The sequence below is a fragment of the Canis lupus genome, chromosome 26 (genome assembly GCF_011100685.1).
Source record: "Canis lupus familiaris isolate Mischka breed German Shepherd chromosome 26, alternate assembly UU_Cfam_GSD_1.0, whole genome shotgun sequence".
In the NCBI taxonomy this organism is placed as follows: Eukaryota; Metazoa; Chordata; class Mammalia; order Carnivora; family Canidae; genus Canis; species Canis lupus.
This window is the reverse complement of record NC_049247.1, coordinates 12,278,612-12,292,720: the sequence shown is the minus strand read 5'-3', so window position 1 is coordinate 12,292,720 and position 14,109 is coordinate 12,278,612. Positions and strand designations below refer to the sequence as shown.

Sequence of the window (14,109 nt, the reverse complement as noted above, 5' to 3'; positions counted from 1 at the left end):
AAAAAAAATGGTTTTATTTTCTAAAACATACATGAACAAGGGAACCAAAGATAGTGGAGAACACGAATGAAGGAGAGCAATTAATTAACTGTATTAATGTGTACATTCAGCAAATATCCATGATAACTGGTCTTTGCTAGACACAGTGCCCAGCACTGGGAAAAAAGTGAGCCAGAAGCAGTCCACTGCTAGTATCTTCCATTCAGTTTGCTCCCTAGCTTGCTGTCCTCTGGCCACACTGGTTTGCTTTATATCCTTTGAGCATGCCAATTTTGTTCCTGCCTCAATATCTTTGCATTTGCTGTCCCCTCCACACCTTCCTTTTTGGTCCTCGGATGTGGTTTGGGTCTGAATTCAAGTGGCTCCTCCCAGGACAGACCTTCCTCTACCAGTAACTTGCTGTTAGTGCCCTCACTTTGATCTCACTGTATACCATCTTCACACTGTGTGTCTCTCTAGGAAATCTTGCTTGTCATATGATTGTCTAATGGTTCAGTAACCAGTATCCCTCTGCCCCCCAAACTGTAGGCTCCTTGAGGGCAGAGCTCTTTTCTGTCATTCTTCCCTGCATCTTCATGATATGCCTGATATAGAGAGACATTCCACAAATGTAAGTGAATGAATGGATCGATAAACAAATGGATCTTGGTGTTACTTTTTTTCTTAAAACACATCTAGCTAAATCTGTCAAGCCCAACCTTGGCTGTTTCCTTCAATTATAACATCCCCCAGGTATGTAATTCCTTCTAGAACAGTATATTTCAAGTGTGCTATAAACATATAACTCTTAATTCAAAAGAAATCCTAATCTATAAAGCAGTTAGCATGAAGGCAAGGATGCTCTGGTTGAGATGAGGGGGTGGGGTCTGGAGCCCCACCAATCCACAATCCCCTCCCTTCAATTCCATGCTAAAACATCTTTATAGCCCCACCTGGAACAAATTTTGCTATTTGGATTTGAAGGAAACTTTCCTTTATTTATGCAAAACGCTGGCAGGTATACTGTGGACAAAAAGGGAATTTCAGTGGCCAAGCAAGTTCGGGAAATATATAATTATTTTTAATAAACATGTATTAAGTGGACACTACATCCCAGAAATTGTGCTAGTTGCTGGGATATAATAGAGGAAAAGAGAGATATAATTCCTGTACTCACAGACCTTATAATCTAGGGATTAAAGAAAATTCTACTGGTTTTAAAAACATAAATTGAATTCTTTCCTCATGGATCATACAGGGCATTTGCTCTAAGGTATGCTGGGAATATCTGGGTATACATTTTGCCCAAAGTTCCTCAGTCCATGTCATTGGTCTAGTGTTCCACAAAGCATACTTTGGGAAATGCTGGTCAATACCCAGTGCTTGAATATCACCAAGAAATGACCTCTATACCATTAGCAATTTTCAAAGCATCCCAACATTTAAAGAATTATGTAATCCTGGATGATTCAACACATTTGATCTCTGATAATTCATAAGGCTTTTAAGAACTTCTGTGTCTTGGATCATCCTCTGGACATGGGTTGCACTTGTACTTGGAACAAGTGGGCACAGCCATTAAGAAAGCCTGTTATCGGGCAGCCCCGGTGGCACAGCAGTTTAGCGCTGCCTGCAGCCCAGGGTGTGATCCTGGGGACCCAGGATCGAGTCCCACATCAGGCTCCCTGCATGGAGCCTGCTTCTCCCTCTGCCTGTGTCTCTCCCTCTCTCTCTATCGCTCATGAATAAATAAATTAATTTAAAAAAAAAAAAAAAAGAAAAGAAAGCCTGTTATCTGGCCGGTCAGCCATGGCAGGGTCCCATTCTGCACTTATATCCATTTGCAGCTTTGTCTTTGCAGTCACTCCTTATAGGAAAATGAACTTCTTAGAGTAGAAATGCCTGCCCAGAGATTTCAGCCATAAAATATATACCCTCCCCATCCACAAATCAGGCAGAAAAATCCAATCAAAAGAAAGAGCCCCTTTTTCTTATCCTTGCCTGGGGACATAATTAACTGCTCCTTCCTATGTATTTCCAGAACACTACATATAACTACCTACAGCATTTATCATAGCAGTTATGATTCATGACAACCATGCAGGGTTCCCTCTTTTGTGCCAGGCAGTTTGCAAAATATTTTCCATATATTATTGCTTCTTTTCCCAATACTCATAGGTAGGAATTATTATCGATACTCTTCTCTCAAAGATGAGAAACTGAGGCCTTATAAAAGCTAAATAACTTGCCCCAAAGAACACTATCAGGGAATGAAACACCAGGATTTAAATCCAACCCTATCTGATTCCCACATCTAGACTCTCCTCTCCACATTTCCCAACTAACAGTTTAACGATCCATCACCTCCGGTTTGGATCACCAGTTTCTTGAGTGACCTCTCTTGAGTTTCGTCCAGCACATAACACAGACCTCGTGAGGGCTCAGCAAAGAGTAATTGAATGAACTGTGAGAGGCATCATGGTACAAGAAAAAGAGCTTTGGGTTAGAAAGCAAGAAAACTGGATCCTTCTCCAGGTTTTGTAACTAATCTACTATGTGACTTTGAGCCAGCCCCTTCCTTCTCTCTGGACCTTTGTCTTCCCATCTGTCAAATGAGAAGATTGGAAGAGATTATTTCTAATACAATCCTTGCCTCTGAGTCCAAGTGACCTAGGGCAGGAGTGGGTGTCACATAATTCAAAACAATGTGGGAATTCCCAAGAGGATAGAGTTGGTGTGGCCTATCCCCCAACATCCCCAGTGCCTAGGAGAGTGCCAGGCACACAGTAGGTGCTCAGTTAGTACCCATTAAATGAATAAGTGGGTACTGATGCCCATTCAAAACTCTGCTAAGAATAAACCATAAACACTTCACACACCTCAAGTTCCAGAAAAAAGCACAAACCATTTCCTTGTAAGGGAAGATGGATCCACTAGGGAACTGCAGCACTGACCCAACCCTTCAAGCATGAGAGTAACTGGAGTCCAGCCAATGGGGGCAGACGGAAGCTGGGGTTGGGAAGCCTCCTGGCTACCCCACACACACCCCACCCCACTGATGAACTTGAAATTCCTGGGTCAGATCTTTCATCACGTCAGAGCATGAAGCCTCTGGAAAATATAAATGAGAAAGGTCCAAGTCTAGTTTTGCAAGGATTTGCCCCATATCTCACCCTCCCTGAAACATAGGAAGGAGCCATCAGGAAGCCAAGAGACATGACATTGTAAAAACCCCTTTGTGGGAAATAAATAAATAAATAAATAAATCGATCCAAGATGTAATCTTTTTAGTTATAAAAACATGTTTTCCTTGCTTTCTGACCCTTTAGCATTTCGGGGTTTGGGGAGTTGACTGGATGCCTAGTGTCCATGAACACTTGAAAGTTCATCACCCTGACCTTCTTGGCTGTTAAATCTTAACACTGGTTGCTGCAAAGTACTTTGGCCTCAAAAGAAGAAAGAAAAGAAAAGAAAAAAAATCTGTGTGTGTGTGTGTGTGTGTGTGCATGTGTGTTTTCCCCAAACACACTCATCTTTGAGCTCATACTTTGGGACTCTGTGCATGGTTTTCTCAGATAGCCTGTAGATTCCCAAACAAATAGCCTGAGTTTTCTTTTTCCTATGGACTCTGTGGAATTCACCTGGAAATCTGGTGATTATTTATGTTCTAGCATACTTTCAGTCAAGCCACCCAGGACTTTCTATCCACAGGAAAACTGACAAATCCAATCAACTCTCCAAGTGCAGTTCTGTAAAGTCTTATTCATTTGGATGCCATCAGTTCAGAATTTTTGGATAATTCAGACAGTCTGGATGGAAGTTTCCTTTTGCACAGCTCTACAGAAAAAAAAGAGAGAGAGAGAGAGAGAGTTTCTTAACAAATTGATAATGCAAAGCAGACTGCTGAAAATGGAAAGAAACTGTCTTCAGGATCTTCAGAATAGCATTCACTGACAGGCGATCGACGATTAATTACAAATTATTTTTATCAAATAATTAAATTGAATTCCAGGCAATTGACCATCCACGGGGAAGAATATAGGATAGAGGCAAAAAGATACAGGCTTTCAGTTCACCGGGCATGGGCTCAAACTCCAGCTATGCTACTCAGGAGCTTAAGTTACTGGGCAGAAGCTGCTTCACTTCTCAGAGCCTGAATCCTGACATGTGGGAAAGGCTGCAGGATGGACATAAGAATTGGAAATCCCATCAGTAAAAACAGGGTTTCCAAAACTATGCTCAGAAGGATTGTTAAGTCCACAAGATGCATGAAAATGGGATCCATGGTTGAATAAGTTTGGGATAAACTAGGCCAAACAAAATCCAGTATGTTTGCTTGCTTTGGGGGTTTGTTTATTTCCAGGCCTTTTCGGAGCCTTTAATATTGTACTTGATGTTGTGAATTTCCAAAAGGGAGATGTACTAAGCAGTTTTTCCCAAATGTCTTTCAGCAGGAATCCCTCTCTGTTAGAACACTTTTTGACCTCTTACAGAACTCTTTCTGAACACAGTGTGCAAAATGAGGCCTTTGGATCTGTGGTTTGAGCTATGTCACCACTAGGCGTAGTGAGGACTTATGGAGGCATCTACACTCTATCCCCAAATCCTCTTGGGACCTAGGCCAAATCTAGAGATACAGTCTGTGACCAAGAAACTGGATTTTGGCTATGAAGCCGCAGTTTTACAGGCTCCCTTCAAATCATCCTAGAAAAATTAACTTGTGGGATTTTCCCAGATGTTCTGAGAAGTTATTATATATGGATGTGCTAGGGTCATCACGGTCATTGCTTCAAGGCCCTAAAAGTTTCAGAAGATTGAAGAAATGGACTGGGAAGAGAAAACATGGCAGGGAAACAAGGAATCTAATTCCTGGCACATAGTAAGGGCATTAAATAAAGAAGTATTTGTAACACCATTAAAATGATGAAAGAACAGAAACCACAGAGAATAAGTTAGGGTCTTGTGATCAGTTTTCCTTCTGGGGAAATATGGGAAATTCAAGAGTCATTATCCCAAGGGTGAAAGGGAAGGACGTCTGCAAGGCACCTGGGATGGTATTAAAGGGTGAATCCAAAGAATGTCACTATTAGTTCCTACCTAATAAGATTGAAAGTGCCATATAGGGTTCTAACCCTCATAACAAACTTTACAGCACAGCACATTGTTAAAAATTAAATGAAAATTTCAGACAGGAAGCTGTCATTTATTCACATCTCCATTTATTCATGCATCCAAGACTACTGAGTGTTGAGTATGCAAGAGCTGCTGGGAGAGTGTGGGAACAAGGATAAACAAAGACCATCCCCAGAGGGAACCTACATTAGAATAAGGGAATAAGGCAGAGGCAAGGGTGCTAACCAGACTTCCATGTGCTCCTCCAAATTTCTTACCCACCCTTGAAATTAGGTTGGGGTCACATGACTAGGTTCCACCCACTGGGAATGGGGGCAGAAAGGGTCAGCCTTTACAAACAAAACCCTCATGACTGTCTGGTCCTGTTTCCTTCTACTGTGATGACCTTGGGGACCACTTGCTCAAGCGAAAAGCAAGAAGATGGTGAAGGGCTTCCCACGCACCTATAGGGCTATGACATGAGACAGAAATAAACCTTTACAGAGTTAGACACTGAGTCTGGGGGTTTGTCCATTGTGGCAACTAGAATTAGTTGTCCTTATGGGCACCTGGATGGCTCAGTTGGTTGAGGACCCGACTCTTGATTATCAGCTCAGGTCTTGATCCCAGGGTCATGAGTTCAAGTCCCACACTGATTGGGGGGGGGGCTTTTTTAAGCCTCCTTAAAAAAAAAAAAAAGAATTACTTATCCTAAGAGAGAAACAGACAATACTCACATAAATATATGAAGCTACAAAGGAAATGAAAGTAGGGAGGGGATCAGGAGAGGGAGAGGAAGGCTGTGTTAGTAAAAATCTCAACAGAAAGCCACACCCTTGAAATACTATTACATAAAGGGGATTTACTTACAAAGAAACTCTTTACAAAGGCTTGCATGTTAGGAAACCATAAAGAGGGGGATCCCTGGGTGGCTCAGCGGTTTGGCACCTGCCTTCGGTCTAGGGCATGTTCCTGGAGTCCGGGAATTGAGTCCCACGTCAGGTTCCCTGCATGGAGCCTGCTTCTCCCTCTGCCTATGTCTCTGCCTCTGTGTGTGTGTGTGTGTGTGTGATGAATAAGTAAATAAAATTAAAAAAAAAAAAAAGAAAAGAAAACCATAAAGAGTAATACAATAGGCCAGGGTGAGTAGCAGAGAGCTGTTACTATTTCTATGCCTAGAAGAACCCAAGGGAGGATGGGATGGGGCTGAGGAGACCATGCCAAGCTGGTGGCCTTGAGAAGAACAGTGGTCTTTGGTTGAGGAACATATCCAACTCAAGCCATCTTACAGTGCTGGATCCAGGGGATAAATGCTCTAGCCTCATCTTCTTCCTTCCCTCCAACCCCAACCAGGGCTTCCCATTGGCCAAACCCAACCAAAAGCCAGAAGGCAAGGGAGCCCATTGATCCTATCCATATACATCAGATTCCAGGGGCTGAGAATAGGGTGGGAAGGGTGGAGGGAGCTCTGGGGGGAAGCTGGGGAACATAAGATACCTGGGGCTGAGACACTATTTTAGAAAAAGGTAGCATGAGTACAGGCAATGGAGGTCCTGAGGAATAAGAAGTTCATAGAAAAGCAAAATTCCGGGATGCCTGGTTGACTCAGTGATTGAGCATCTGCCTTCAGTTCAGGTCATGATCCCGGGGTTCTGGGATCAAGTCCCACATTGGGTTCCTTGCAGGAAGTTTGCTTCTTCCTCTGCCTGTGTCTCTGCCTCTCTCTCTCTCTCTCTTTCTGTCTCTCATGAATAAATAAATAAATAAAATATTTTTTAAAAAGAAAAGAGAAATTCCTGATGCTTAAAGTTACCAACAACTGAAGAGGTGTGGCACAGAAGCCCACCATTCAAATGCTGGTAGGGAGAGTGTTGTAGGCAGAAGGAATGATGGAAAAAATGATGCAGAGGCCAGATTTCACCCTGCATGTAGAGGCAGCTGGAAGGACACCCATCTACTCAGGATGCAAACTGAGGATGTTTCCCCCCAGGTGATTTATTGAGAAATAATTTGTATATCAGAAAATTTACCCATTTAAAGTAAACAACTAAATATTTTTAGTGTATTTACACTGTTGTGCAACCACTATCACAATCTAATTTTAGAACTTCTCTGTCAACCCAAAAAAGAAACCCTGTCCCTATTTGTAGTTCTCATTCCCACCCCCAGGCCCAGGCTACCACTCATCCACTCTGTCTCTATAAATTTGCCTTTTCTTGACATTCATATAAATGGAACCATGCAATATGCAGTCTTTTGCATCTAGCTTCTTTCATTTAACATAACAACTCTCAGGTTCCTCTATGTTGTAGCATTCAATCATGTCTCATGCCTTTTTATTACCCAACAGCATTCGATTGCATAACAAAACCACATCTGGTTTCTTTGTCCACCAGCTGATGGACTTTTGAGTTGCTTTCATTTATTGACTACTGCAAACATTCTTGTACAAGTTGTATGTGGATACATGTTTCATTTTTCTTGGGCCAATACATGAGCAGAATTGCTGGGTCACATGATGAAGTCTATGTTTAACATTCTGAGAACCCACCAAACTATTTTCCAAAGTGGCTAAACCACCGACTCTCTTTTTGAAAAGAATTCATCAGTGTCCACAGCTGATTGGACCAAATGGGAGCATGTGACCTCAATGGAACCAATCAGTATTTCCTTCTAGAGGTCTTGGTATTGGGGCACAGAGGTGCAGATATGTTGTTCGGCTCTGCAGTACACATGAACTGGAATTGCCATGTCTGGTCTATTTGCAAGGAAAGAGAAAACTGAGAAAAGAGAAGAGTTGACTTACAGAAAGAAAAACCAAGATGAGAAGCCACATAAATTGGAAGAGATGGACAAAGTCATCTTGGGTCCTGGATTTGGGGGTCTTGGTTCCAGGCCTTTGTGAGGTCTGGCATGGCCCATGCTTTCTTCCACATACTTCAGTGGCCTCCAAAACACTTCCTTTTTTGAATGATTTATGATAAACTTTCATTCCCAAGAACTAAAAGCTCCCTGACTAACTCAACACATTATGGCTGGAGCAATGCATGGGGAGAAGAACAAAACAGCCTCATCTCTTAAACCAAAGGGAGAAAAAAGGGGGAAAAAATAAAAAGAAAAAAAGAAGAAAAGTATATATATATATATATATATATATATATATATATATATATATAGCACTATACAAGCATGACATGTCCTGGCCTTTGAGTAGCACACAGTAGGGTCATAAAGTTTTAGCAAACTGTTACAGAAGGGACAAAGAAGAACATGGAGTAGAAGATTCATTTTCTTTTTTAATAAAAACTCTTTTTTAAATGTTGTTCAAGGAAGTCATTTTACAATTTAATAAAAAAATAAAATAAAAACATAGTGAAAAACTGCCAAGATTATGGAGTTAGGACTCATAATGGTGCTGAAAGAGCCTGAAACAAAAGACACCCCTTAAGTACCAAGCATTATAATTATATGCTACTTAAAGAACCACAGTCAATTCTCCTGCTGACTAATCTTGATTATCTGTCAAGAACCGGAGTCAGAGAAGTCATACAAGTGTTGGGCAGATTGTCTAATTCTGGGGCCGGGCTTGCGGCTTCCTCTCCTCCATTCCCTTGGAGGAATGTCTGTGTGACAACAGAACTTCATCACAAATCTTGGCTCTCTCTAACCTTGCCTGGGAGGGAATGGGAAAACAACAAAAGAAAAAAATAGTCCCCAGGAAAGTAACAACTGAAAAATCATAGGGAAGGAAATCCCATAGATAAGCTTCTTCATTCAAGGATCAACAGGTTTCTTGTTTTCTCTCCCAGTTGGATGTGGACTATGTTGGGCTCCTGTAGTGTTGCATTCACACCTTCCTAGAGCAGTGTCACACACATAGTAGGCATTTGATTGCCATTGCTGAATGAATGAATGAATGAACGAATGAAGCCAATTAGAGTATCCTTGATTTCAGTATCTCTAGGTGGATGTCAACTCTGACATCATGACTGGAGGCTGAATATAAGAAAACTATCTTAGGCCATCAACTATGGACTCTGGCAAATTGTGCAACAGTTGAGCGAAACCTCCCACATGAGATGGGAGCTCTTAGCAATTGTGGCAAAGCCCAAATGTTTCACTGAGGTTATGTAGAGATCTTCCTTCTCCCAGTAGTCATGAAATGAGGACTTGGTAAGTCAGACCAGAGGTGAGTAAGAAGTGGTATCTGCTCTTCAGCAGAAAGGACAGAACTGTAAAATGGTCTTTGGTCAGGTGTGGCTACTCCAGTTCATGTACTCTGCAGTACCTCACTACACTCTCACCCAGTCTTGTTGGAGGCAGGCTGCATTTGTAATTTTAAATGTTCTACTAGTCCCATTTTTTAAAAAGTAAAAAGTAACGGGTGAAGCTAATTTTAATAATATTTGATTTAACCTAATATGTTTAAAATATCGTTTCATGGGGCATCTGTGTGGCTCAGTTGGTGAAGCCATCACGTGGTCAGCATCCAACTCTTGATTTTGGATCAGGTCATGATCTCAGGGTCGTGAGACTGAGACCCACATCGGGTTCCATGCTTGGCAAGGAGTCTGCTTAAGATTCTCTCTCCTTCTGCCACTCCCTCTTTCTCTCTCTCTCTCAAATAAATAAATAAATCTTTTAAAAGTATATCATTTCATCACACAGTCAGCATAAACATGATCAATGAGATATTTTATATTCTTTTCTCACCCTTAAGCCTTCATGAGCATGTGTATTTTAAACTAACAGTATAGCTTACCTGGACGCTAAATTTGCATTGAAAATTCTTGATCTTATATTTAGAATTCATACACTTACAGTTAAAAAAGGTAGATTCACCAGCTAAAGTTGTGCCAAACATACTTCAAAGCCTTCTAATAGATAGTCAGTTTTTAATGTGAATTTAATCAACATCAAATAAAACTGAAAATTCAGTTCTGTAGTTGCACTAGCCAGTCGTCAGGTGCCCAATAGTCCCACAGGCTTGTGACTACCATATGGAACAGTACAGATATAGGACATTCTAATTACTGCAAAAGTTCTATTGAACAAAGTATTACTCTCAGTGTTCTAGGAGATCTCTAAAGGTAGAAGACAGGCATGTGTTTTGCCCTCTATCATATCCCTTTGAGCAAGGATTAATACATCAGCAATGTCAGCAAGTGATTGCCTGGGAGTTCTTGGTATTGCCTTGTTTGTTTCTAAACCATCATAAATGGCAATGGATGAATGGAAAATGAATGGATGGCAGTGTTGTCACATGACAGAGGTTGGAGGGTTTAGAGAAAACTTCACTGAAGAAGGTACATTTATGATAGGTCTTGACAGGTGAATAGGAGTCCTCCAGGCAAAGAGTAAGGTAAAAGATAGAGGAAGAGACTGGTGCATAGGTTCCAGGTTATAAATGGATCTAATGTTATGAGTATGATTTTTTGTTCATTTGTTTTGCCCCATCAAGGTGAAACCAAACTTTTTCTATGCTCCTTAGAGCTGTGCATCCTTGGGAAAGACACCTAATCTCTCTTAGTCTTGGTTTCCTCCTCTGTAAAATGGGAGTACTAATTTCAAAAGGTTGTTTTGAGGACTAATGAGATGCAGAGTGTTTCCCACCATGCCTGGTAAATAATAAATAGTCAATATCTGTTAAATGTCAGCCATTCCTATGTCCAGTGTTTGTTAAAAACATTTACCAAAGTAGATTGTGGCCAGACACAGGATGCTAGGTGTCTCTTCCAAAATCTCTTCTCTTTCTCAGGGCCAGCACCTTGACCTTAAGTGGGGTGGTTATATCTCAGCTAAAAGCTACCTCTTACCAAGAGAAGCCACAGGACTAAGCTTAGGTCCATAAAGTTTCAATAGAAATGCTGTGGGTTATTTCCAGGAAATTTTTCTTGGAGGGAAGGGGTTTCTCTTCTGCCTCCCTCTTCCCTGAGCACAGGTGATGTGCTAATATGGGCAGAGGAGGAAATCAGAAGGCACCTGAGTTCTGGATGAGTGAGCAACTCTAAGTGAGAGAAGCCAGAGATCACATTTCTAATCTGCTCTGACCCCAGGACCTGTCTGTCGAGGACCATCTCTTGGGAGTAGCTCTATATGGAGCAAAGTTTGGGGATCATATTTTAGGTGCCCCCAAGGGAACAGTGAGATGGCTAATGGCTAAGCTATAGGTGGACAGACAGGGCCATCTGTAACAGGGGGTGACGTTTCTCAGGCTTTGAGATCTCACATTGATGGAAGAGTGGGGTTTCGTGAGGTTGGTAGTGTGTGAGGTCAAGGGGACAATTGGTGGCTTGCTGGCTAACAGCACTGGCTTTGCCAGATGCTGTGGGGCTGTGACTTACCCACCATCCCTACAGCTGCATGTTATTGTGATCCTCCTGATTATCAACTGACATTAAAAGCTCAAGAATGCTGCCTTGTCTCTCAAATCTACTGTGGCTTCTCATAAACTATTGTTTGTTGTGGCTGAAATATGTCATGATAGCATCTTTTCAGCTTGTATTTTTGGAGCAGCTGTTTGATGTTTGTAAAAGTGCATTTCCTTGTTTGTTTCTAAACCATCATAAATGGCAATGAAGTCAATAACTTACTCCTTGCAATCCTTCAAAGAAACCCAAATGTGGCCTTGCCCATCCTTTTGTCTACTGAAACTTGATACTTTAAGCCAAATTCCTTGGAATTCTTCACAGAAGGGAAAGTAGCTTTGAGTCCCCAACTAGGTTGTGGTATCCTGCACGAAAGAAACAAAGTCAGCGTCCTTCCAGAGACTCACCATACATCAGCATTATTGTATTCCAGCACAGAAGCCAAGTGATTCTATATTACTATAGTTGTTTCTTTATTTTTGGAGCACTGGCCAGAAACCGAGTCCTTCTCCTGCTCTCTAGGTATGGATTTCACAAGAAATGAAGTGGGTTCATTAGGCTCCGGAAGTGAGCATTCAGGTTACCAGATCTTGTATACACAGGAGGTTAGTAATACATCGGAATTACTTTTGTTGATTATGGATATTACCATGATTTTCCAATAACTAAAAACTGTATTTTCTTCATGCTTAGCATAGCTTTATACTCACTGGAAACTTCGTATGAGCTTGATGCTAAGCCCTTTACTTGGATCATTTCAAACTTCTCCATCATCCTAGGAGGCAGGGATTGTTACTACTGCATCTCACAGAAGAGGAAAATGAGGATCAGAGAAGTCAAGCAACTGTTCAAGGCACACACAGCTGAGAGGAGTGTCAAACCCAAGCCTGCTAGATTCTCAGGGTCACGAGCTGAACACGTTATGCTGTGATTTCTGCATGACATTTAGCTACCAGGCAACCAGGTAATGAATCTCTTCTTCATTAACCACTGTATTGTTGAATACTACCCCATGGGTGAGGCAGTTAGGAAGGTATTTTTTCCACCATGCTTTCAAGCAACATATCCTCAGAATTTGTTTTTCTCATCCTTAAAATGGGGTCCTGATTTCAATGGCTTGTTGTGAGCATTAACAAGGCAATAAAAGCAGAGGATTCAAAGAGATGGGGGTAAGGGCTGAAGCTCAGCTCAGGGGATTTGAAGTGGTGGTTTTTTTCCCTCATCCAAGCTAGTTCTTTCAATTTGCATGTGATTTGAATTCAAGTGGGGGAAAAATACATTTTCAAAATGGAACCCAAGGCTGCTTGACTCAATACTTTTCACATGATTCCAGGCCACCCCAAATGAGATCAGCGGTCCTCAGTAACTCACAATGAATTCTGTTAACTGTGCACATGTCCAAAAAAATAAAAAATACAACTCACAAATTGTGTGAGCCCAGATGCTCCCAGTTCCCAACACCAGTGACACCTATGAGGAAATTCCAAAGAAGGTCTCTAGGCATAGCTGCAGCCTCTCATGTGGGGACTCCTCTTGTGGATAAGGACCGATGCTGAACCATTGCTTATTCTCCAGGAAGCACTTTGGCTTCCCACGTCGTGGGAGATATTGGCCAAGGATTGTTTATGTGTTTTGATTTTTGCACTCTTTCCAAGTTGAGGGCATCTGTGGAGTGTTGTCCTGATTGCAAATATAGACACTGTTTAGTTTGCTGGTGTGTGTTTTGCTCCATCTAGAAGACCCACCAAAGAGAACAAAGGTCATCTAGAGGAAAGAGAAGATTCTCCAACAGAAAATAAAATGGGAAGAAAAAAAATCAGGAATGGGACGCCGGGTGGCTCAGCGGTTGAGCATCTGCCTTTGGCTCAAGGCATGATCCTGGGGTCTGGGATCGAGTCCCACATCGGGCTCCCCACAGGGAGCCTGATTCTCCCTCTGCCTGTGCCTCTGCCTCTCTCTCTCATGAATAAATAAATAAATCCTAAAAAAAAAAAAAAAAAAAAAAACCTTTAAAAAAAATCAGGAGCGATGTGACACCTACAGGGATGTGCTCTGCACACCACCAAAGGCCACGTGTACCTCACTGGGTGGCAGGAGCTTGTGGAACAGTGAGAAAGAACACAGAGTAGGGCACCTGGGTAGCTCAGTGGTTGAGAGTCTACCTTTGGCCCAGGAAGTGACCCTGGGGTCCTGGGATAGAGTCCAACATCAGTCTCATCAGTCTCAAAGCACAGGGAACCGGCTTCTCCCTCTGCCTATGTCTCTGCTTCTCTGTGTGTCTCTCATGAATAAATAAATAAAATCTTTTAAAAGAAAAAATGAACACAGAGTAAAATCAGAATGACCTATGCCAAAATCCTGGCTCTGCTCTCATTAGCTAGGTGACCTTGAGCTAGTTACTTCACCTTTCTGAGTGTCAGGGGCCTTTTCTGCAAATTTAGGAAGAGGGTGGTAAATAATAGTTATAGCTGATATGTGTTGAATGTTTACCATGTGCCATTAGCTCAATTAATTATCACAAGAAATCTTTGAGCTGTCATCCCCATTTTACAGAAAACCAAGGCTCAGAAGTGAAACCATCTGCCCAAAGTCACAGAGTAAACGGTAGAACCAGGAAAGTATCTCCGTGCCTTCTGGCTCTGGAAAACAG

General features: G+C 41.8%; 1 long non-coding RNA gene across 2 annotated transcripts; it reads right to left on the bottom strand.

The window, feature by feature from the left end:
* Nucleotides 1-36: 36 nt before the first annotated feature.
* LOC119866159 lies at nt 37-10,098 on the bottom strand. 2 transcript variants are annotated; one of them, XR_005379194.1, is made up of 3 exons: nt 9,854-10,098; nt 3,621-3,816; nt 37-3,090 (listed from the first exon to the last, which is right to left on the bottom strand). It is a non-coding gene; the product is annotated as an uncharacterized LOC119866159 (long non-coding RNA). The 2 variants fall into 2 exon arrangements; XR_005379193.1 differs by having other exon boundaries at nt 9,913-10,098.
* Between the last annotated feature and the right edge of the window lie 4,011 nt (nt 10,099-14,109).